Here is a 21,529-nt window from a genome sequence, read left to right on the forward strand (position 1 = left end):
AGCTCTGCTGATAGCCCCACTCCCCACCCACACCCCCCCCGGCCCAGCTGTCTCCCCCTGTGCTGACAGAGGTTGAGAAAGACAGGACACCAGGAAAATATATTATTTCTCCAGGGTGACCCCAAGCCCAGGGGCCAGGTCTTTACCTGGTATAAACTGCTGTATCGACTTTGCTGGAGCCCAGGTGATTTATTTCAGGGTGCCACCCTTCACTGGGTGTACCACGACAACAACAGCATGGCACGATATATATACCCACCACCCTGCCTGCCCTCCATCATGTCACAAAAGCCCCATAAAAATTGGATTTTGCAAACATTACCATCCTGGGCCAGTCACGGGCAGGAGATAGGACACTCCTTTCCCCCAGGGTCATGGCCTTCAAGATCCTGCCTTTCACTTCTAAAAAGCCATAAAATGAAGGCATTCACTGAAGTAATCCCAGGGGGAAGAAGGGGCAGAGCTCTCTTGGTGCGGCTGCCTGCCTCTGGGATGCATCCACCCCCAAAATTAGCCCTTGGAAATGGCAAGGGCATCTTTATAATCTGTGTTTAAAGGAGCTTGTCAGGTGAGGGCAATGGTAACAGTGTATGCAGCCCTGTGAAAATTCACTGCAGGCGATTCTGGTCATGCCTTTTCAAGAAAGGAGAATTCACGAGGAAATAGGTGCAGAGGAAGGCTGCTGAACTGGCCAGGGACATGGCAAGCCTGTTTTGCAAGAGGAGAAGAGATGTATAGGTTTTGTTTAGCTTCACAGGACAAAGGCTGACACAGAATATGGTTGCTGTATCTAAATATCCCAAGTGATAAATGCCATGCACAAAATATTTAAGCTGCAGGATGATTGTGGGCACAGCAACCGGAGCAAAGGATTCTGTAGCCATCAGAGGAAAGAAGTTTTTGAAAACATAAGAAAACTGGTGAGATTTTATTATAAGATCCAGTCAAGTAAGTCATGGAAACCTGCAATATTACTTGAGCAGAGGGAGTGGACTCAAAGAACCTTCCCATCCTTTCCACCTCCAAGTCATATAAAAGCCAAAGGAAATTTTGCCACAGATTTAGTTGGGCTCACCCTGAATTATTAATCCTATCAACATGTGCATGTGGCCTAATCGATCTGGGCTCTTCAAATGACTCACCACAATTTTTCAGAGCAGATACAGATTTTAAACTAAATGAATGCATAAACTGTGTCTTCAGCAGCAGGATTCCAGACCTGGGTGCGCAGATCTCAGCGCACAGAACAAACTGCAGTGGCCACAGATACAGTCTATTAATCAATTATGTCTGTTTATTGGAGACCAGGGTCTTCCTGCAGCTGCTAAACCAAATGACATGCAATGACAGTTATGTAAACTTCCATGGAACTCCAGAAAAGCTATCAGTGGTTTCCTGGCTGTAATTTTTGAGCTGATCTAATCTGACATATGGTGATTTTTTGAGTCATTTGATAGTGTAGAGAGCTAAGTAAACCCCTCTCCAAACAGCCATAAAAAGTGGCCCTGCAGTTTTTGCTACTTTTGGAAACCCAGAAGCATGTTGCTGCAAACAGTCAAGCATGAACACAGGAAGGATTAGATCTTACAGCAGATCTTGACCTTGGGTGCATCAAACTTTTTTAAAACAAAAATGTGTTTTCAGATAAACAACCTATTTTTACAAAAGGAGTCAGTCTTCTACAAAAGAGCACTTCGTCAGAAAGTGCAAAATCCAGCAGACAAAAAGTTTTCTTTCTAACATAGGATTTTTGTCTACAATACACTTGCTAGAGAAGTTCAGTTTTCAGCCACTGAAGATGAAAACACTTGTAAGGGCAGTTGACTTTTCAGTAATAAAGTGATAGCAGTGACCCTTCTGCAAATGGTGGAAATTTATTCTGCAAATAAATTTCATCCAGACATTTTCCAGGGCCATATTTTTAAGCTTGTCTTAACTGGACTTCTGTTTCTTGCTTTAGCTTAGATAATTTGATCCTCTGAGAACTTATTTATCCCATAAATCAACTATCTAGATATGTAAAACCCTTAACTTTTACACTTCAGCATAGGATTGCATATCCAGACCTGTCTTTTAAATATCTGGGAAACACAAACCAACAGAAACACTGTCTCAGAACGTCAGCTTTACGACAGATACCTACAGAGCAAAACAGTCATTAGCCTAAAAAAAATGTTATTAGCTTATGCTGAACTGAATATCTTGCTTACTAGTAATACCACATCTAAGTTCAGTGAAAAGAAAATGTTTGTAAAAAAACTTAAGTACACAAAAATGGTGTCTCATGACCATGCAGCAGGTCCTGGACAGAACTGAATTCATCCTGCTTCACTTCCCTCAGCATCTTAGTAATAAAGACCCTGTGCAGGTGGGATTCCTAGTTTCCACAAAGGCGATCTTGTTGAAATTTGCTGTAACTGACTTTGGAGCCAGTGGCCCCACTCAGAGGTATAAGGGAAGGTGCTGGGGATGTGAAAGGACTTGGTTCCACCAGTAGCTATAGCTGCTGCCAGTGTCTCATAGCAGTTGGCACATGGGGAAAAAGGAGGTGAAGGCCCTAACCAAAGAGCTGAAAAGTGGACACTGGTGTGAAGCTGATTTCGTGCCTGCAGCTGAAGCAGAAGCAGAGAATATCAAATGCCAGAAGGAAGTTTATCCTCAAAAGCTTTCCAGCCCCATTTTGCACAACAAAGAGATCTGGCTAGTTCAGATAAGGGGTGGATGAACATCCCAAGTTTCAGTTGCTTATTTATCTGAGGCACTCCACCCTTCACTAAACATCTCCATTCCTAGAATGATGCAAGTCTCTTGATTAAAACAACGTGACACATTACCAGAATACCTCAGTCCCACTGTACTCTGCCTGTCCCAGCCCCAGAGAGCCATCACAAAACCTGGTTCTGTCCTCCCAAAGTTAGCAAAACTCCCACCAACCTCAGGGGCACCAGTGCTAGGCCTGGGTAAATATTTTCCATCCATACACAAGTTGTCTTACCCAGTCATTCTCAGCCAGGGAGGATATTCCCACACACCTTTCTTAAATAAAGATTTTTTGTTCATACAGCAATACAAATGCTTTGCATGGAAGGGATCTTTCATTCCAGCTGCTGCAACAGCAACTGCTCATAATAAGTGAGAAGAGTGTGTATCAGAGGTCCTGGTGAAGAATAGGAAGGACAACCTTGTCATGGCAGAGATCTTCCTTTCCTTTTGAAACCTTGCATGCTTCAGTCAAGTTCTTGTCTCTCTCCTCCTGTCTGTTAGCTGGTACTGATATGCCCACTTAGAAGATCCTGCTTGTTCAAAGAGCAAATCCCTCTACAGCAAATGTGTGTCTGTAAAACGTAAGCTCACTTTTCTCCGCTATCTTCTACCAACCCATTGGAAGTGCTCCCTAGGCTTTCTACATATGGAAAATCTTTCACACTCACCAGCCTTGCAAAGACCTCCCAAAAAACAACCCTGACTTAGTGAAATATCACGTATCCATCACAGAGATGGAGCTGCTTTCAGGAAAGCTGAGCTGCAAATCATTTGCTCAAGTCTCAGTACATTAAAATTGCTGCTCTGTACCTGGCTAAAAATACAGAGAGGGCACAAACATGGTTACTTTTTTTCTACTGAACTGCAAATGATTATCCTTAGGTGAAAAACTCTCCTCAGGCTTACCCCATCATCTGTCACCTTGAGGGTCACAGACCCTCACTGTCTCATCTTCTCTCATCTGGCATCTGGCTCCTGCCAGGTCCCACCAACAATGTTAAGTCTTTCCCTTAAATTCATGTGTAAGTGAATTAGTTCATAGTTTCTTGCAATATTTTCACATCTTTAGATATTTCACCTTAATGTATCCTTCTAGCATCTGTTTCCATCTCTTTCACTTGGCTGTTAGACTTCAACCAATTTAGCTTGAATAATCACTTTGATTTATTCCAAATCTAAATCAATCTGCTGTATAATTTGTTTGAAGAAATTTTAGCTATTCCTTCTTTGCAAGATGCTACACATTATCAAGTTTCATCTTATGGCATCAGCACAGTTAGACTTGTCACCTAGCTTGTCTCCCTCACTATTGAGATTCATCTTCTAATGAGCTAAACATTTACAAGGTAGATAAGGGTCATTAGAAATGTGTATTCATCTTTACCAAAGCCAAATTGCACAGCTGCAATAGAACACATCGTTTTATGCATTATGGTAGAAAACGACATGACTCCAGGAATTTCAAACGTTAACCAGCATTTTTCTAAGACTGATACTTACCACAATGCCCAACGTACATAATTCCCCTAGACACTGTCTGCAGATAATCTACCACTGCAGACCTCTGCGCAACCTTAAAACCTGACCTGAATATGGTTCCCTGTTTTCTCTACACGCACGTATAAAAACCTGGCATTTCAGCAGTTTGCAGCTAATCAATTAATAGGTCACTCATAGACTGTGATGTAGTCAAATATTAAGAGGAGCAGAGCGCAAGAGCTCCTCCCCTTACTGCAAAACCTTTGCAGCGGTAACTTCAGTGGGTGAAAAAAAAAAAATTAACCAGCTCTGCCAGGATCTCCATGAGTGAACATCCCACTCTCAAACAGTAAAACTTCACTTGCCCTCTGGAATATCACAGCATCAATCTGTCACATATTAGGGATTTCACCTTTATGCTGTTAACTACCCCAGACCCAAACAAATATCAGAAATTAACAGGCTTGTTTGAGGAAAGAAAAAGAGCTTATTTAATGCTTGTCTATGTATGTAACTATTTCTATACCAGTGAGGACAATCCTATTCTTGAACCTATGCTCGTCCTAAGCTTGCTTGCTTATTACAATGAGCAGAGAGGCAGGACTGTGAACCTAATGCGTACTCCTGACCCTTTCTCTCAAAGGATGGTGTTTGTAAAGAGTTGTTCAGGTTTTATTCCATCAAGCCAGCAGACAGATTGTTTTATGCTCCAACCTTGTCAGTTCTCAGGAAGCTGAACTGCTCTGGATCTGGAGCTTGCCCAGAAAAAAATTAGGAGCTGCAGGTCATGCTTTGTGCTGCAAAACTGATGCCGCTGATTTCGTGGCTGATAGTCACACATCTGAGTCAGATCTAAATAAATGTGACTAGATTGTGTCAGAAGGGTACTAAGACATCAGAAGTCTTTTAGATTAATCATACAAGCCAAGTTTAATCCTTCCCTCTGCAGGTACATTTAAAGCTAGTGCCCCTGTGTATTCTTTGTGGGCTACTGACTCTGATGCCCTTCATATATCTCAGCCTGGTGAAAGATGCCAGATTCCACAGTAGGCACTGGCGAGATAAAGGTATTTTTTTGTTTCCTAGGAACCTGCAGCTGTACTGTTCTCTGCTTTTTGTGAGTCTTGTCTTCAGCAGACAAAGATAGAGATATTTATTTTATTTTTTTTACGGAGTAAAATTTCTCCTCAAAAGTTTCTGGGTTTTGTCACCTCTTGTGGAAAAACTTAGCATATCACTGGCTGGAAAAAAACCCAGCTTTCTTGTTCATGAAAGCTCCATATCTACAAGACTATGAATCACTTTAATGAAAAAAGTATCTTCCAAAGATCTCACCAGGAAACAAATAAATAAATAAATAGTCAGGCTGTGTCTGTGGAGGGACTTAGTGCTCTTAAACAAAGACCACCTTTCACCTCACAGACCTGCCTGAACCACTCCGAATGCCATCCTCAGCCCACCATTTCCATTGCAACTGCAACTCTGGGAGGTCAGACCTGGTGTTTCAAACCCTTTTGAGCTGATGAGATACATTTTTTATGCTAATACAGATACCTTTTTTATGCTGATACAGGCAAGGAGGGCTTCAAAAGACCCATCAGATCTTGCTGACCCTCCTGCAGTCCTCTTGTTCTTTGTGGAACTACTCCTTTTTTTTGTGGAAGTGGTGGAAATCTGGGGGTAAGCAAAGGTAGAAAGCATGGTGGAGTACTTCTGGGCAAGTATGGAGTGTCCACACTTCTTCTGGAGGCTATAGCATCTTTGCAACCAGGTTTGTGAACACTCAAAGGATGGTTTGGCTCAGTCATTTTTGCAATGAGAGTTAATAAAATCTCTGTCCACAACATCATACAACCCCAGAGAAACCCAAAGCCATCTAGCTTCCAGAGCCACGTGCAAAGTCAGGCCTGTAATTATGGCTGTGAGAGACAGACTGTGGAATGAGAGATAGAAGTGAGTCAGGTGGGGGAAAGGACACAGTAACATGGTCTCAGCTCAGCATTCAGGCAGTGAGAGTGGCCATCAACGGGCAAGAGCAAAGATGGCAAAACAAGGAGAGCAGCTTCCTTCCCTACTCCCCACTCCATGGTATCAATGGGAAGGAAAATTGGGCGCAAGGTCCATCTAACTGCCTTTTTAGCCCTGTCCAGGAAAGCACAATTGCAGAGGAAGAAAAGCCATCATTCTGCGTAACCTCGCTGATGGCTGGGGAAGGTGGCAGGAAGGAGAAAGACTTGGTGATCACTAATTTCTTCATATCAGAGGCAAGGAAGGAGACTGCAGCTCAGGTAATGATGGTAGAAGGTACTTTAAGAAAGCTTTAGGAAGTCATGATGCCGGATTCCAAACTAGGATGTAAACATGTATGTTAGGGCAGAGAAGATGCCATGTTTTAATAGATGATAAGGAAGGAGACCTCGGGCTTTTCCATGGAGATATGTCTGTGGGGCAACCTCCTGCCGTCCTGAATGGTGATAAACCACATGCAGTAGTGGCCTCTGTATTTCTTTAATGACTGAGCAGGATGCAAAAGATGTTTCACTTGGGTCCTCAGGACAGGTCTCTACTCACGGTGGAAATGAAGTTTCTTTTACACTCAGCTGGGTGGCAGCTGGCGTTTGCGTGAACAGTGAAAACCTCTCTCACAATGGTGACAAATTAACTTTCTTAAAGTGACTACACATCTGTAAAACAGCAAGGCTGGGGGAAAAAAAGACAAAGAAAACACACTTTCAGGATTATTCACTTTTTTAAATTATACCCTGCTTATTCCTGTAACACCAGTTCAACAATTTTCCAGTTTAATTTGTAAATTAAACCCCATGAAGAAAACACTTTTCCTTTTTCATCATAAAAATGTAGGTATGTAAAAGTACTGACCCTATGAATCAGGGGTCAATTATTATTTTTAGATGTGTGCTTACAGACAGGCAAGTAGACACTGGACAGACCCCAAAAGGCTGTGGACTGTGTTCTGGCTGCCTATTACAGTCATTAAGTAGGTGATTCATTGCCTAGTATTTAGGACTACCAGACTGTGCCTTTTTATGCCATAAAGAGGGAGAAGTTGTTGCAACATCAAAGTCAGGCACTTGCAGTCAGCCATCTGCCCAGCACTTTTACTTAGGTCCCTTTATTGTACATGGATCAGGGTCTGCTATGGTGTACTCTAATGTCCTACCAACCATCAGCACCGTTCTAGATGCTCGTGTTCACACCAGGGGCCCTGCTGGATAATAAAACCAGCCCTGTCTGAGCTGGTATATGAACAAAGACAAAGCACAGAAGGTCACTGCAAACAATATACATGAAGGAAGGCTGGCAATGCTTTAGAGAAGAATGCCAAAGAAATCACATTTGATGCTGTGTTTACCAGCTGTGGCTTAGGTTCCATGGAGTAGGCAGTGGGCTGCAAGTCCACACCAATGAATGATAGTCCCCACTCCTCCAGCATCTCTCACAGGCTGACCTCAAGGTGCTTTGCTGAAGTGAGTGAGTGTTATTGATCCCCATTTTCCTGAGGAAACAGAAACATTGTCATGTCACTGAGGCTGCACAATGAGAGTCAAACCCAAACAGTTGCTCCCCAGAGTCCCACCTAACACAGGGAAGAAGAGCTGTAAACTGGACTGCTACCAACCTCCAAAGCAGCATTTGAAGCCAGGGCTGCACTGCTAATCCCCTGCTTAATCCACCCCAGCACAGTACAGTAGCAGGCAATCATGTCTTTGTTGCGTGAACTCTCCTGCAATGTACGCAGGGCTGTCAAAACCACAGGTCTGCTGTGATCCTCTGGGTTCAGGTGAGGTATCAACACTGGAACAGAGGGAGCAGGTGGAGGTGCTTTGGCAAAGCTGCTCTTCCCTCAAAAGTCGAAGTGCATTGCTTCCTGAACAAGCCCAGCCCTGTTTGCTCACTTAATTGTACAGCTACAAGGTTATTTCCAGCTCTCGCTCTTGTAACCTGACTGCGTAAGACCTGCCAGGCTTCACACACCAGGCATGAGACCTGCATGCTTGACTTCTGTCCCCATCTCTGCCACATCAGGCCGTGATGGAGCAATGTTGTGGGTGACACCAGCAGAGAGGGAGTCACTGCAGTGCAAACAAGCTGCCACGCATCACTGAAGACGTAAGGGGCACAGCCAGGCCACCGGGCAAATAGTGGCAACATGCTGCATGGCTAGGGATCAATCCTGCACATCTGATTCACATTTCCTATTGCTAAGAACCAGGCCATGCCATGCACTGGCAGCAGGGAGCAACACTAATGGTCAGGAGCAGTTACAGAAAATAGGGTTGGGCACTGGGGGCAAGGGGGCCCCAGGGTTTGGCTCATCCTTGTGCAGCAGAGCCGCTGTGTAGGACACATCCCTGCACACAGCCACTACTGCCAGCGTGAAACAAGAAGCTCCGTGCAATGTCTGGGTGGCTCTTTGAGGAGCTACCTGTGAACCCCTTTAAAAGGATCGGTGGCTTCCGATGACTTGATCAGCTTAACGTACCCTGAAATGGTCACCTATCTGAATACCCTATGCAGTCTGTGACTTGCTTTTGAGGACAATATTTAGGAAATACTGTTGCAATAGTGATGTGTTCATTCTTATTTGCTGATTTGGCAATTTCAAGCCTTACCTGTTTTAGTTTGTTTGTTTCTTTTGCAAAAACACGTGCATGCTCATGTAATTCATTGTGCTCCATAACTCTGTGTTCTGATGCTGTGTTTATTTGAGATTCACACGTGCACACACACTTGAGAGTGAGATAAAATCACTCTGGCTGAGGCTTTATCTTGCCTATCTGTTCCTCAAATGGGTCCATCTGACTTGGACAGGAAGAGGATAATTTGATTCCTAACAGAAAATGTCTTCCTTTGATCTGATGTTTCTGCAGTTACCCATTCCCCAAAAGATCTTTTCTGTGTGATGTTTTCCTTTTGTTTTCCTTCATCCCTGTCTTATTTTACAATAACACGTTCAAGATAACCCACCCTTCTTCCAGGGAAACATCATATCTAGCCCATTTGCAGGCAGGCATAACTGTAAAACTCACAGCACTACCTCCTGTACCATCCTGTGTCTTCAGATGATAAAATACTATCTGGCTGGTCTTGCATTTAAGCCAGCAGATGTATTACTACATTTCAAAGGACCCCAATCAATCCATTTCCTTCATTGTCCCACTCTCGAAAAAACCTAGACAGAGAAGCCTGAGGCTTTGTAGTTTTTGAAGTGCTCTAATCTGGACAGATCTTACCATTGCTGTCATAATTGATTAAACTGTTGCCAGCATCCCCTACATCTCCTGAGAGCTGTCATGGTTCACATTCATCAGGGCATGCTCCAAAGTTCACACACTTCCACAAGGCACAGCTCAGCGAGAGGCGGGTGTCATTAGAATAATAATACTTTGCACTTCCATCTCTCCTTTCATCACAGGCTCTTTGCAAATACTCAGAGCCCATTTCTGCTACCCATTGTCACACTCTGTTATACTGTACAGCAATCCTCTCCCCTTCCAAAATGTTCCATGGAGCTCTTTCCAGAGCAAGATACACCAAGAACATGTAAACACTTAGCAAAAAAGTGTCACGATGCTTTTAAGAGATGTTATTCCTGTTTTACAAATAGGAGAACTTAATGGCTATGTTTGCACTGGTCTGCTAAAGGTGGCTGAAACCGTCCCTGAGACCAGGCTTGCCTGTCTCCCACAGGGGGTGCCTGCAAGCATTGCCTCAGGCAGGATCAAAGTATCCCTATGCAGGATTTTGGGAACCCAAAATACAGGCTTTGTCATACAGGCCTCTTGCAGACAGAGTGTGAAGGAGTTATGTGAATGGGAGGGGGATGCATTGGGGGACATACTGCATTTACAGGTGATTTGGAGCATCTCTTTTCAGTCCTCCATGTGATTTACCAAAGAGGATGCAGATGACTCAGTGTGGGAGCTAACACAGAGCACAGCATTCCTAAATTCCTGCTTGATGCCTAGTCACTACAACTCCCCATCTTTCACTAGCCCATGGATTCACTAACTAGTTGTTTATTGGCTGCATAAAAGGACATAGGAAATGTATTTTCACAAAACAATAAAATGTGAATTTTCCATGATTCAAACAAATAGAAGGATACTCATCCAACCTGTGTGCACAGACACAGATGCAGTGGGTGTTTGTTTCTTATGGGCATATTTAATGCATGTGCAATGCTGGGAGAGAAAAAAATCAGGCACACGTTGATCTGGGTGCTTATTCTGCAGGAGAGGAGCCTTACTGTGTGCATGTGCCAGGTAATTTTAAAACTTAGTGTTTTCTTCAAAGGGAAGTGTGTGTAGAAGGAAATATTCCGCTCCACAAAGAGCTGGGGAGGGGCTGTCCTTTATTCAGGCCAGAGATCTGCGAGTAACTGGCCAAGCAAGAATAAGGGAAGGGGTAACAGATGGAGATAAGGAGGCAGGAACAAGCTGCAGTTCGGCTGAGAGCCTGGACTCCGTGTCTTTACTGGCTGCAGGAAAGCACAAAGGGAAGATTCAACACAGGTCAACGTTAAGGAAAGCCCTGTCCCGGGAGACTGCGATGTTGCAAATTGCCTTACCTGTACTTATTTCTTGGGTGTTTCTTAGAGATGATGACTTTGCACCTCTGTTTACCTGCTCTCTCCTTCTTTTCCGTCGAGACTTAAACAGAAAGAAGACAGCAGGTTACTAAAATAAAATAAAGCAGCTCACAAAAGAAAGGGCAAACTGACTTGGAAAACCAGGAGCCATCTCTATTCCTACCAGCTGGAGTTTCTCCCACTTCTACAGCCATTAAAGTTATGAAATGTTTGGATGTTTTACTAATTCCATTAAGAACCAGAAAGGCTGTTCCCACCATGACCAGAAAATGAAACACCAGCAATCACACGGGAAAATGCTCAACTTTCCAGACTCAGCAGTTTTATTAGTGCAAATACCCTCCAGATAGACAGCCACACATTTGGCTGCTTCCTTACACTGAACCCTAACTCAGCCTGCAGAGGCTAACCCGGTGGTACTCACCTCCAGTTCATTGCTTACTGATGAGGACCCTGACCCAGGATTTAGACATGTTTTGTTTTGTTTTGTTTTGTTTTGTTTTGTTTTGTTTTTTCCTCTCTTTTGTAGACTGCCTGAGCGACTTTGGGCAAGCTGTTAGCTGTGTCTGTGTCCCAGTTTCCCAGCTGTGAAAGGGAAATAATAGCACTTCTATGCTTCAAAATGGCACTAAGAAGCTTAATTTTGAGGCACCTACTATAGGACACTAATAAAAATCTTGGAACCACCATTTGCCAGGATCCATCCCTAGCCTGGGTCTAGTTCTTCCCTAGGCCTTCTCTAACAGCAGCAAATGCTAATGTGACAAGCACAGGGCTTTTTTGTGGTGTGGCGTATGCTTTTTTCTTGATCACACAGGTCCTGGAGTCATGGGATTGTGGATAATCTCGCTCTTTGTTAAAATAAAGCCTAAAGTTTCATGGTCAGGAGATTGCAGCATACAGGGCGGCAAAGACAAGGAATGAATGCCTAAAGGCATGAATGTGAAGGGGCAGCAACTGAAACAACCTGACATTAGTTATTTTAAAGTATCAAGATTTCTAAGCCGATAGAAGTTTTATTAAGGATTAAAAAATGATTCATAAGTGCAGAGCTGACAAAACCGAGTTCTGTTCTTCCTGCTTTTAGCCCTTCAGGTGCTGTTGCAGTACAGAGCAGATCAGCATATTTCACTCCAATTCACCAGTACAGGCAACTTCAACCCCAGCACCACCTGAGTCTTTGAGAAAGTGAGACAGAGCTCAGCACCGAGTTTTGAAGCCAGCTCACACTACGGCAATCTTGCTCACTCAGGCAGCAACATGAGGAGTGCATTAGCATTTAGCAAAGGTACATATAGCCATGGTCCCTGCCTCAAGGAGCTTACAGCATTGCAATACAGAGGGACTAGAACAGGAAGCCACATAAAAAGGAAAAGAGTTCAGCGGACATGCTGGTTATGTATTCCTGCAACCACATCAAGCCTGGTCAAAGGGAGGAAGCAATTGTGCCCTTGAATGCAATCCCCACTGGTGAATCTGGGCCCTGGCAGCCACGCGTGGCTCGGCACAGATCGGCAGGGCTTCCCAGTGCCCTCTCCCAGGGCCAGCCCACCCTCCCACACCGGGCTGAGAGGCATGCAACAGGCAGGCATGCCTATGTTAGCTGTAAGCCACGCATGCAATTAAATTACTGGCTGGTTCGGCTAGTGAAAGCAGGCACGAGCTATGTACAATCTGCTAACATTTTCAAATCCTGTCATTAAAAATTCCTCGCTCCAGCCTGTGCCAAACAGAGTGAGTAAAGGCCGTGGATCCCAGGGCCCTGGTGCTCTCATCACAAGCTGCCTTCTTCCTACAGCAGCCCTGTTCCTGGCACAGCTGCATAGACCCCAGCCCGTCCCAGACCTCTGTACCCCAGGAGTGTCGAGACCCTCCTGCTAATTCTTCTGCCTCAGGGCTGGGCTGAATTGTGTGTGGTCTCAGACCAAAAGGAGGGACAGCTGTACCTGGCCTGGGTCTCAGAGAGGGGCTGCCTGTTCTTCCTAGGAAGCTGGAAAATTCCCAGGCAACCACATAAAAGAAAGAAGAACTTCTCAAGAGCCAAGGAAAAGTCAGACACACAGGACCATGGAGGGACTTGCTCAAGGTCACATTGGAAGTCAGTGCTCGAACTGGACTGGGACAGGAGGACCCCTAATCCCTAGGTTGTACTACTTCCCTTAAACCAACTCACACCAAGGCAAATCAGGATAAGAAAATGATCAGACTAAGGAAACTTCCTCTAATATTACGGATGCCAGCACCTCCAGATGATGATGCTGGTAGCAAGAACCCATTCCTAAAGCTGTACAGAAAGTGATTTGTCCTTGACTGCTCTGTGGTGCTTAACTATAACTAAGATCACTCCGGCTTCTTTGAGTATCCCAAGTCCAAAATAGCAAATTTCGCAGTTTAAGCCACCTTGTGGAGGCACAAGGGGTACTATAACCTGATCTTACTTAGCAAAAGCGGTCAGTATGTCTCAGCTATTTAGCATTCCTCTGCAGAAACCCATCAGGCTGCCGTGTGGAGCACTGCACATCCTGTTCTCCCTCTATATAGTTTATCGCTTTCTTAAAGAGAAAAAGTAAATGGGCCAGATCTGCAGCTGACGTAAATCAGCATCTCCCTCCTGAAGTCAATGAAGCTACACCAGCGGGCACTAGCTAAAGATCTGGCCCAGTGAGTTTAGTGCCATGAGGTTATGAATCACTGTTATTATGTGGCGCTGCATGTAATTGCCTGATCCCTTCTCCCCATCTCCCCAAGGGGTCCGGAGCAGCCCTCCTCGTAATGCTGCCAGCAGCAGGGGGAGATGAGAGTGTAATGTTCAATTATCTTTTGCATGTTTTTCCAATAGCAAATCACAGCAGGGGATGTGACCCCCTGCTAATTGGAAGTCACGTCCTGTGGGGTTCTCTTCTTCCCTTTTGCTCCAATGTATATATTTGTATTAAATACTGATAAATGGCACAAATGCGGAGAGGTGGTAGATTCTGTGCAGTTGCGGCTCTAATGAAGATTTCTCTCACAGATCTGCTTTCCTCTAGTTTCAAACATGTTCAATCATGTTTATGCTAGGTTTTTGCATGAGAGGTTAAAGCTGATGGAGATTCTTTCAGCCAAACCTGACTTAAATCAACTGAGCCGTTCCTGTGTTGCAGGAGGATAATGTTTCTTTCACTACCATCTACCACAAGGTCTGAAATCCCTCCATGACCGCTTTGTGTTTCAGAAAGGGTGAAACCCAGAGATGGTAATGCAATAGACAGGAAGTATTTCTGTGTAGCTCATCAGCAAGCCAGTTTAGTTTTTCAAAGGGATTTAATCCGGGTGAAATTCAACCCTGTGGTCAATGAAGCACTTACATTCCTCCCGAAGCTCAGCAATAAGGCGTAGGCACCGAGGGGTGAGATTAACAGGCAGCAATTTCCCAAGGGGGACACACAGGCTGTGTCACCCTGTTGGCACTGCAGGGTGATGGGTGTGCTCTCTGGTGTCACCCAGGCCTGACAGCACACTTCCCTCTGTTCTAGACAAGGGTCACCCGACCTTCTGGTGTCCCAGTGACGAGCTGCTGCTTCAGGAACTGCTCAGAGAGACCATCGCTGTCCCCACACTCCCTTTACCCCTTAGGTCTGTGTCTCAGGCTTTCACAGCCTTGTAAGCCCATAAGACACAAGTACCTGGTCAACTTGTTCTATGTGATGTCCCCAGCAGTGGGGTGGCTGTTTTGGAAAGAGCACTGGACCATAACCAAGCATGACTTCCCAGCAACATTACCATCAACCTCCTCCTCCACCCAGTGCCAACATATCAAATATGCTCTCATGCCATAAACCATCCCAGCCCCGTCTCATGCGTGGAAAGATGATACCTGGGAAGCCTGTTACATCATGATGCTGTGAGACACAATTGTGTACCTTTGAAATGCACCCAGCACCTATTGCATCATGAGAGATGTACCAAGAGTATGATTACAGAAGGATAAAAGGTGTTTCTTTAATAACGCATTAGCCAACGTGTTTAATGAATGAATTTTAAATGCCAACTGCAGACAGAACGAGGTCTATTTCAACACACATTAGCTGATCAAGGGAAACCTCATGAGGAAGTCTAAAGGGAACAAATGAACTTGGCAAACTGGAGAATCCAGCCCACAGAAAATTTAATGGGAATTAGGGCCCTAATTCAGCAAGGTATTTAAAGACAGATTTTTAAAGATGCTTAGTGAGCTAAGCATTTAAATAACTTTAAAAATCTCATCCACCAACATGTAATGATCTCTAAGCCTGTGTTCAGATCCATCTCTGTTCATTTCAGCAACGTAAGCAGTACTGAAATGCTCTGCTGAATCAGGACCTAAATCAAATTTAACAGGCTAATCCAGAAGTTATCTGCATCCTATACAAGTTACTAAGGGAAGATTTCTCCTCCCATTTTCAGGTTCTAGAACCCTCTTGTGAAATCAGTTCTCACTATTTTATTAAATTCTGTGGGTTAGTTACAACAAAAAAATCCATAGCTAAGTAATCATTTTCTGTCAAATTCTGTCAGCAGACCTTCTGAGAAGAGCAGACATTTAAATTCAAACAGCAGAATCGATATCCAACCACTGTACAATAATTTGGAGATATGCAACACAGTGTTCATGTGACACATAAAAATGATGTTTTATAAACAGCTCTTCTCCCATTTTATGTCTGATAGGGAATATGACTCACAGTTGCCTCTGAGCACTAACCCAGCAGGAATCTTAGAGGAGGTAGAAGTGAAAGGAAGCTCAGATGCCACAGGGATGGGCACTGTGCAAAAGCACAGATCAGATCTAGTGGTTCCTGTTCTCAGTGAGTGAAAGTGGCAGAGAATTAGGACAAGTCAGAGGTTTAAGCCTCTGTCTCAATTGGACAGGCAGAAAGAAGTCCCTGCATGGGGATTCCTCCACTCCAGCTGGCTGCTCATAAAAAAAGTTTGCAAACACATTTTAAGAGGGAGTGGGAGGGACTGATAAGGTGAAGAGGAGACCCTTGACACTATGCAGTTCTTTCACCCCTGCAGTGAAAGCAAAAGCAATCTTGGCCAGATCTTGAGAGAGTGAGATCAGATCCTGGAGATAATACTTTAAAGTGTCTCCAGAAGAAGTGGCTGACACCCCATGCTGCAATGAAAACCTGATAAGCATCGAGTACTTGACAAAGCTTCAAATAGAAAAGCTTGAAGTGTAATGTGCTTCTTTGCACCCCAAGGAGTCTCTGCCCACATCTCCAGAGCATGAAGCACCCTGGCTGCTGGTGGTGCTGCACAGGCACCGTGGCTTTGCCTAGAGCCATGCTCAGGGGAAAGCGTTCACATGTAGGCGGCTGTGGCAGCAAGAAGCTGTGATGGCACCACATCCCCTGTCACATCGCTAGCCTCAGGGAGCAGCAACCTCCACCGCTGCCCTGCTTCCACCCCCTTGCAGCCCCCACTCTGTCATGGGCAAGTGTTACCCTCAAACAAAGTTGAGAGTATTTTTTCAATAAGGGCAATATGGGAAACGTTTTGGTCTGTACTGCAAAAATAACCACTTTACAAAGAGTCCCCCTCATACTTGTCAGTGGCCCCAAAGGTGCTACTCTCAGTATGTACAAGTGTAAGAAATTGGGCTGCAATGTGTTTCATATTACTATGATGGGGAAGGTTTGGGGGGGGTGTGGGGGGTGTGTGGGTGTGGAAGTAGTACTGCTTTTGAAAAGCCATTCTAAACTACATTTTTATTTCCTAGGGCAAATTAGCATATACTCTGGGCCCAACCTGGGCTACAAAGATTATCAAGTACAGCTGTTGGCTTACATGTGCAAAACCCCCATGTTCCTGAATAAAATTGTGCTGCTGAAACGAACCTGCACTGGTATGAATTATGCTGGGTATGACCCGCTCGTCAGCCAGCAGGAGGGTTGTTGGTGGGATCCTGCTGCTGCTGGTTTCACAGTGAAGGAGAGTGGCTGATCACTGGTGGTATAACTGGTATTACAAAAAAACTTTAGGCTGAGGTGGGATCAGCTAAACAGCTACAACACCGTAAGATACCGTTGAAATGTCATTGCCTTTACACAACACGTTCCCGGCCAGCAGCTCTGCTGGAGAATGCTTTGTGCGCTTACCTGTGCTCCTTAATCCTCTTCAGGAAAAAACACCCGCAATCGCTCCTGCAGTGGGCTGGAGTGTGGAGCAGGGGAAAACGGACATGAGATGCTCTGCTGCTGCATCAGTAACCTCCTGACGGGCAGGACATTTTCAGCTCACTCAACTGCATCTGGAGGAAGGTAATTATTTACAACTTCTTTGAGAACATAGCTAGGACCAGGGAAACTTCGTTTTTGCTGTCTAGTCTTTCTCACCAGCCAAGCAAAATCAGGCAGGCATCACCTGAGTTTTTCATGATATTTCGCATCATATTACCAGCCACCATGACAAAGGTCTGAGATGTGTTTGTGGCCTCATTCTGCATTCATATGGGGATTTCTATGGATGTAAATACACAAGCATAATTTTTAATGAAAATTTTACTGTGCGGGCAGTGAAGTGTGAGGTTTGTGTCCATACTGTTCTCCCTCTCAACAGATTTCTTGTGGCTTAAGTCCACTGTCCTGTACAGTGGCAAGAAAACCAAGGTAGCCAAGACTGCCAGTGAGCTCCCTGACATAGCCACACATTCTGTGTCCAGATCTGGCTCTGGCCCTGCTGATTGCCCTTGCTCAAGAGCTGCAGGTAACCATCCCTCAACTCCAGCGCTATGTGTTGGTTCATGTTGGTTCTCCCTCCTCCAGTTTAGGACCATCAGCAGGTCTGTTTCAAACCAAGTACATGGACTGTTTTGGGTAACCTGGTACAAATGAGACAACACCTTTCCTATAGACCCTTCCAGCAGCAGTTCTTGTTGAAGGCTGTCTTTGGCAGATGGTTAATGACAAACAGGCAGAGGGCATTCATGAGTTAAACCAGATATTTGCAGCCAGCAACTGCTGTAGCTGGAAGGATGCTGGCAGCTCACTTCTGTGTTTAGCGACATGGAAACTCTGTGGAAACTCATTAAAGCAGTAGCTTGACCTGGTCTTCACTTCAGTGATTAGCATCAGAGGTCTCCCTCATGGACTGCCCACTGGGACAGTTTCCAAATGGGTATGAGTAAAATAACAGTAAGAACAGGAATGTTAGTAGCTTAGCTAGTCAGAGTCCAGTGGTACAGTTACAATTAGCTAAGACCTAATCAAAATCTGGGGAAATCTCAAAAGTTAGGGGAAAAAATTAGAATGTTCCATTTCAAAAGAGAAGTAGAAACCTAAAAGATTTCCTTGGAGCACAGAAATGAGGGGGGAAAAAGAGGAAACACTAAAATAAGCAAATGTTTGAGTATTCCTCACTATCTATAGTGGGTTCCAGTGCTTCTGCATATAGAAATTCTATGATCTTTGAAAGCCTGACCAAATCCAGACTCTCATTGTTGAAGAAGAGCAGCTGCTGGCTTCTAAGAGCCTGGAAGAGAAGGCTGGAAGTGTCAATGCTCCAGCATAAGCTGACATGGTCAGATTTTCCAGACTCCCAAGAGCATAGTGATGGGATGAGCAGTAGCTCCAAGACCTGGTGGCACACCAGCTCCATTTCACTGCATCTGTGGTGACATGGTGCCAAAGACTCTCTAACCTCTAGAAAGCACAGCCCTTTGGACTTTCTGCATGAGATGTGTGCTCTAGGACTGTATTATCTGGAAGCCTGGGCTCCCTGCAAGCATTCATCAAGCAGAAAAAAGGCTACACAAGTTTTGACAGAAGTCTTCTTGGGCAAAGCCTGTGAAGTGAATATCTACCTGTAGCTGACCATTTTTCCTGTGTTTCTTCCCAAGGAGCCTATAAAGACTTAGAGCAAGCAAGGAGTCTGACCTTGTAAGCTTCTAGGCACTTGATGCCTCCAAAGGAAAACCCAGACTCAAGTGCTGGGAATACCAGGGTCAAATCCTGTCTCCACTATTGACTTTCTCTGTGGCCTCGGGCAGATAATATCACTGTGTGCCTAAGTTTCTGCAAAACATGAGGATGACTGAGCTACCCTTTATAAAGCACTTGGGTGCTAAAAAGTACCATGTAAAGAATTAATCCCACAAGTAAGCTTTGCAGAGCTGGGCTTATAGGTAATTGATTATTGCCAACTTTATTTTTCAAGTGGGTTTCATGTGTGTATTTTCCCACAGAGATGTTTCTTCTAGTGGCTGTGTGTAACTCAGAGCTGTCAGGTTGGATTTCATTGTTGGGTGGAAAGTAATGTAGGTTGCATGTGTCCTACAAATCTTACAAGAACTCTTTTCAACTGCCCATTGACACAGTGTATGAAATTGCATACACTGGAGTGGGCATTCCTCCTGGTTTTCTATTAGAAAGTGGGAGGAAAATACCTCTTGTTCTCTAGTGAGGGTTTAATTTATGTGTGAATGCTCTTTGGGTTTCCTGTGAATGGGAAACCAAACATGGTGAGGGGAAAAAGAAAGAAAACAAAAAAAACCAAACACAAAACAACCTAAAACCTCACACACAGCCCCAGCACATAAACGAAACACAAAGGTTGATTTTTATCAAAATAGCTCACATTTCTGATGCTTTTCAGCAGCACATATTTGATTAAATAACTCAGCAAATGGGAACAAAGAGGCAAATTAAATGAAGCAAGCAGCTAAAAAAAATACATTGCAACTGGAACAGGCCTGCAGGAAGGATTAAGAAACAGTCACTAGTGTGGGCCTAGAGGTTTGTAAGTAACTACTGTCAGTTCATTAAGAGGAGATGCCTGAAAAGGCCTTCACTTCCAGAAAACAGTAAATTGTAAAGGATTCCTGGAAGATGAGCCACTTTCAAAGGCAGACATGCAGGAGAGCAAAAGGTAAATGAAAGCCCATGAGAATTATTTACATAAATTATTCCGAGGACCTAAGTATTATTTGCTCCAGGTCTTGGTCTGCCAGTACTTTTGGGACAAAACCTGGACCTGCTTCCCAGAGAAAAGACTTCTGGAAGTACAGCCAGGGGGCTCTGAATACATCATGAAACTCCTGCCATTAGAACAGATATCTGGGAGTAGACAGATGTCCTCTTCAATACCAAGCCCATTTAAAAAACAATCGGAGCTATGCAGCAGTGAATAAAAAATTCCTAGTTAATGAATCTCAGCAGATATTTGTTATCTTTTCAGACTCTTGAGTTAACGATTTCTTTGCCAGACGACGGCTTTAACAGTTATGAATTCCATTTTTTTCTTTAAAGTTTTCATGTGGTCTGAGCATGCATTTCACTTGCTTTCAGTATGAATAAAGAAAATAGGAAATAAGTCTTTTCAAACCTCCTACATTTAAAATCCTTAGCAGCCTTAGGATATTTGTTTATCACCAATCCTCATCTTGGTTAAAGGCCACCTAATATCTGCATATCTGCACGCTTAAAGCATATGTTTACTACACTAATGTTGACTAAAGGTATCTGAAAGGCTGGCCACGGCCTCATATCAGGTCTCCCTCTTCGTGAGCAACAACCTTGGAGTCCAGTCAGTGGAAAGAGTAATGTGTGTGTAGGTTTCAAGATTTCAAATCTCATTTCTTCCTCTAGCATCCTCTCCTTATCACTATGGTGGCAAAGGGGACAGGCTTTCTTGCAGCTTCTAGCACAGATGTGTATGAGAAACAGAGGATGCTTGGTTCCCTTCATTTAGTATTTCAGCATCACTTCTAGGTTTTTTTGTCCTTTTTGACATCCTTTGTGCCTCGTATCCTGTGGCGGGTATAATAAAGGAGCAAATTGGGAAGGCAGAGATGATAAAAAAAGTTAAATACACAGAGATGCAACATTACATTACACTTACCCCAATGTCACAGCAGGCAGCCACCAAAAGAAGATGCCTGGGTCTAGCCCATTACCACCCCCAGCCACTCCTTACATGAGATCTAAAAATCATCTCAAAGAAACAAGTTTGTTTGCTAAACCAGCAGAAAACAAATTTTTTTTTTTTCTTGTATGTGGTTAGTTTCTGTGTCAACTCACGCACATTCGCATGATCTGCAGACACTATGTGAGGGAGGGGCAGGAATATGTGAGGGGGGGAAGAGAGGGGAAAGTAGGTTACATCAGATTAAATTGAACATAAAACTGCACCCCAGATCGCCAGTGGCAGATCTAAATCTACCAACACAGTCATCAGAAGTCTGAATGGGATACTGAATTACATGAGAATCCATAAAGGCTTTTTGCCATATAAAGAGAAGGTTTGAGAAGTTTTAGCTAAAAGTTTCAGACTCTATATCAGACACCAGAGAATTAAGGCTGTAAGCGCAACAGTGAAATCAATGTTTATTCATTTATTTTAATATAACAAAGATCATTTAATTCCAAGAATAACAGTAATCAACCTGCAGTATATTAATACTGAAATGGTGTTAAAATGGTGAGTAAGGATGTTTCATCATCAATAGTCCTTGTAAGTTATCCCTGTCATTAGGATTTGTTTTTCATTAAACTTGTGAAGTTAATGTTTGACAGCTCTACAATACTGTGATAAGGTGATTACTATTTTTACCAGCTGCATGAAATGTACCCAATATTACATAGGGTACCTAGCCTATAGGCATAGTTCATGCAGCACATAAAATTTGGATGATTTAGGGATTTAAAAGAAAAT

The 21,529-nt window shown here is 43.9% G+C and overlaps 1 long non-coding RNA gene across 1 annotated transcript; it reads right to left on the reverse strand.

Moving 5' to 3' along the window:
* Nucleotides 1–7,015: 7,015 nt before the first annotated feature.
* LOC114013250 (uncharacterized) lies at nucleotides 7,016–17,077 on the reverse strand. Its single transcript, XR_003556138.2, has 3 exons — nucleotides 16,978–17,077; nucleotides 10,835–10,916; nucleotides 7,016–7,759 (listed from the first exon to the last, which is right to left on the reverse strand). It is a non-coding gene; the product is annotated as an uncharacterized LOC114013250 (long non-coding RNA).
* Between the last annotated feature and the right edge of the window lie 4,452 nt (nucleotides 17,078–21,529).

Source organism: Falco peregrinus, chromosome 3 (assembly GCF_023634155.1).
Source record: "Falco peregrinus isolate bFalPer1 chromosome 3, bFalPer1.pri, whole genome shotgun sequence".
In the NCBI taxonomy this organism is placed as follows: Eukaryota; Metazoa; Chordata; class Aves; order Falconiformes; family Falconidae; genus Falco; species Falco peregrinus.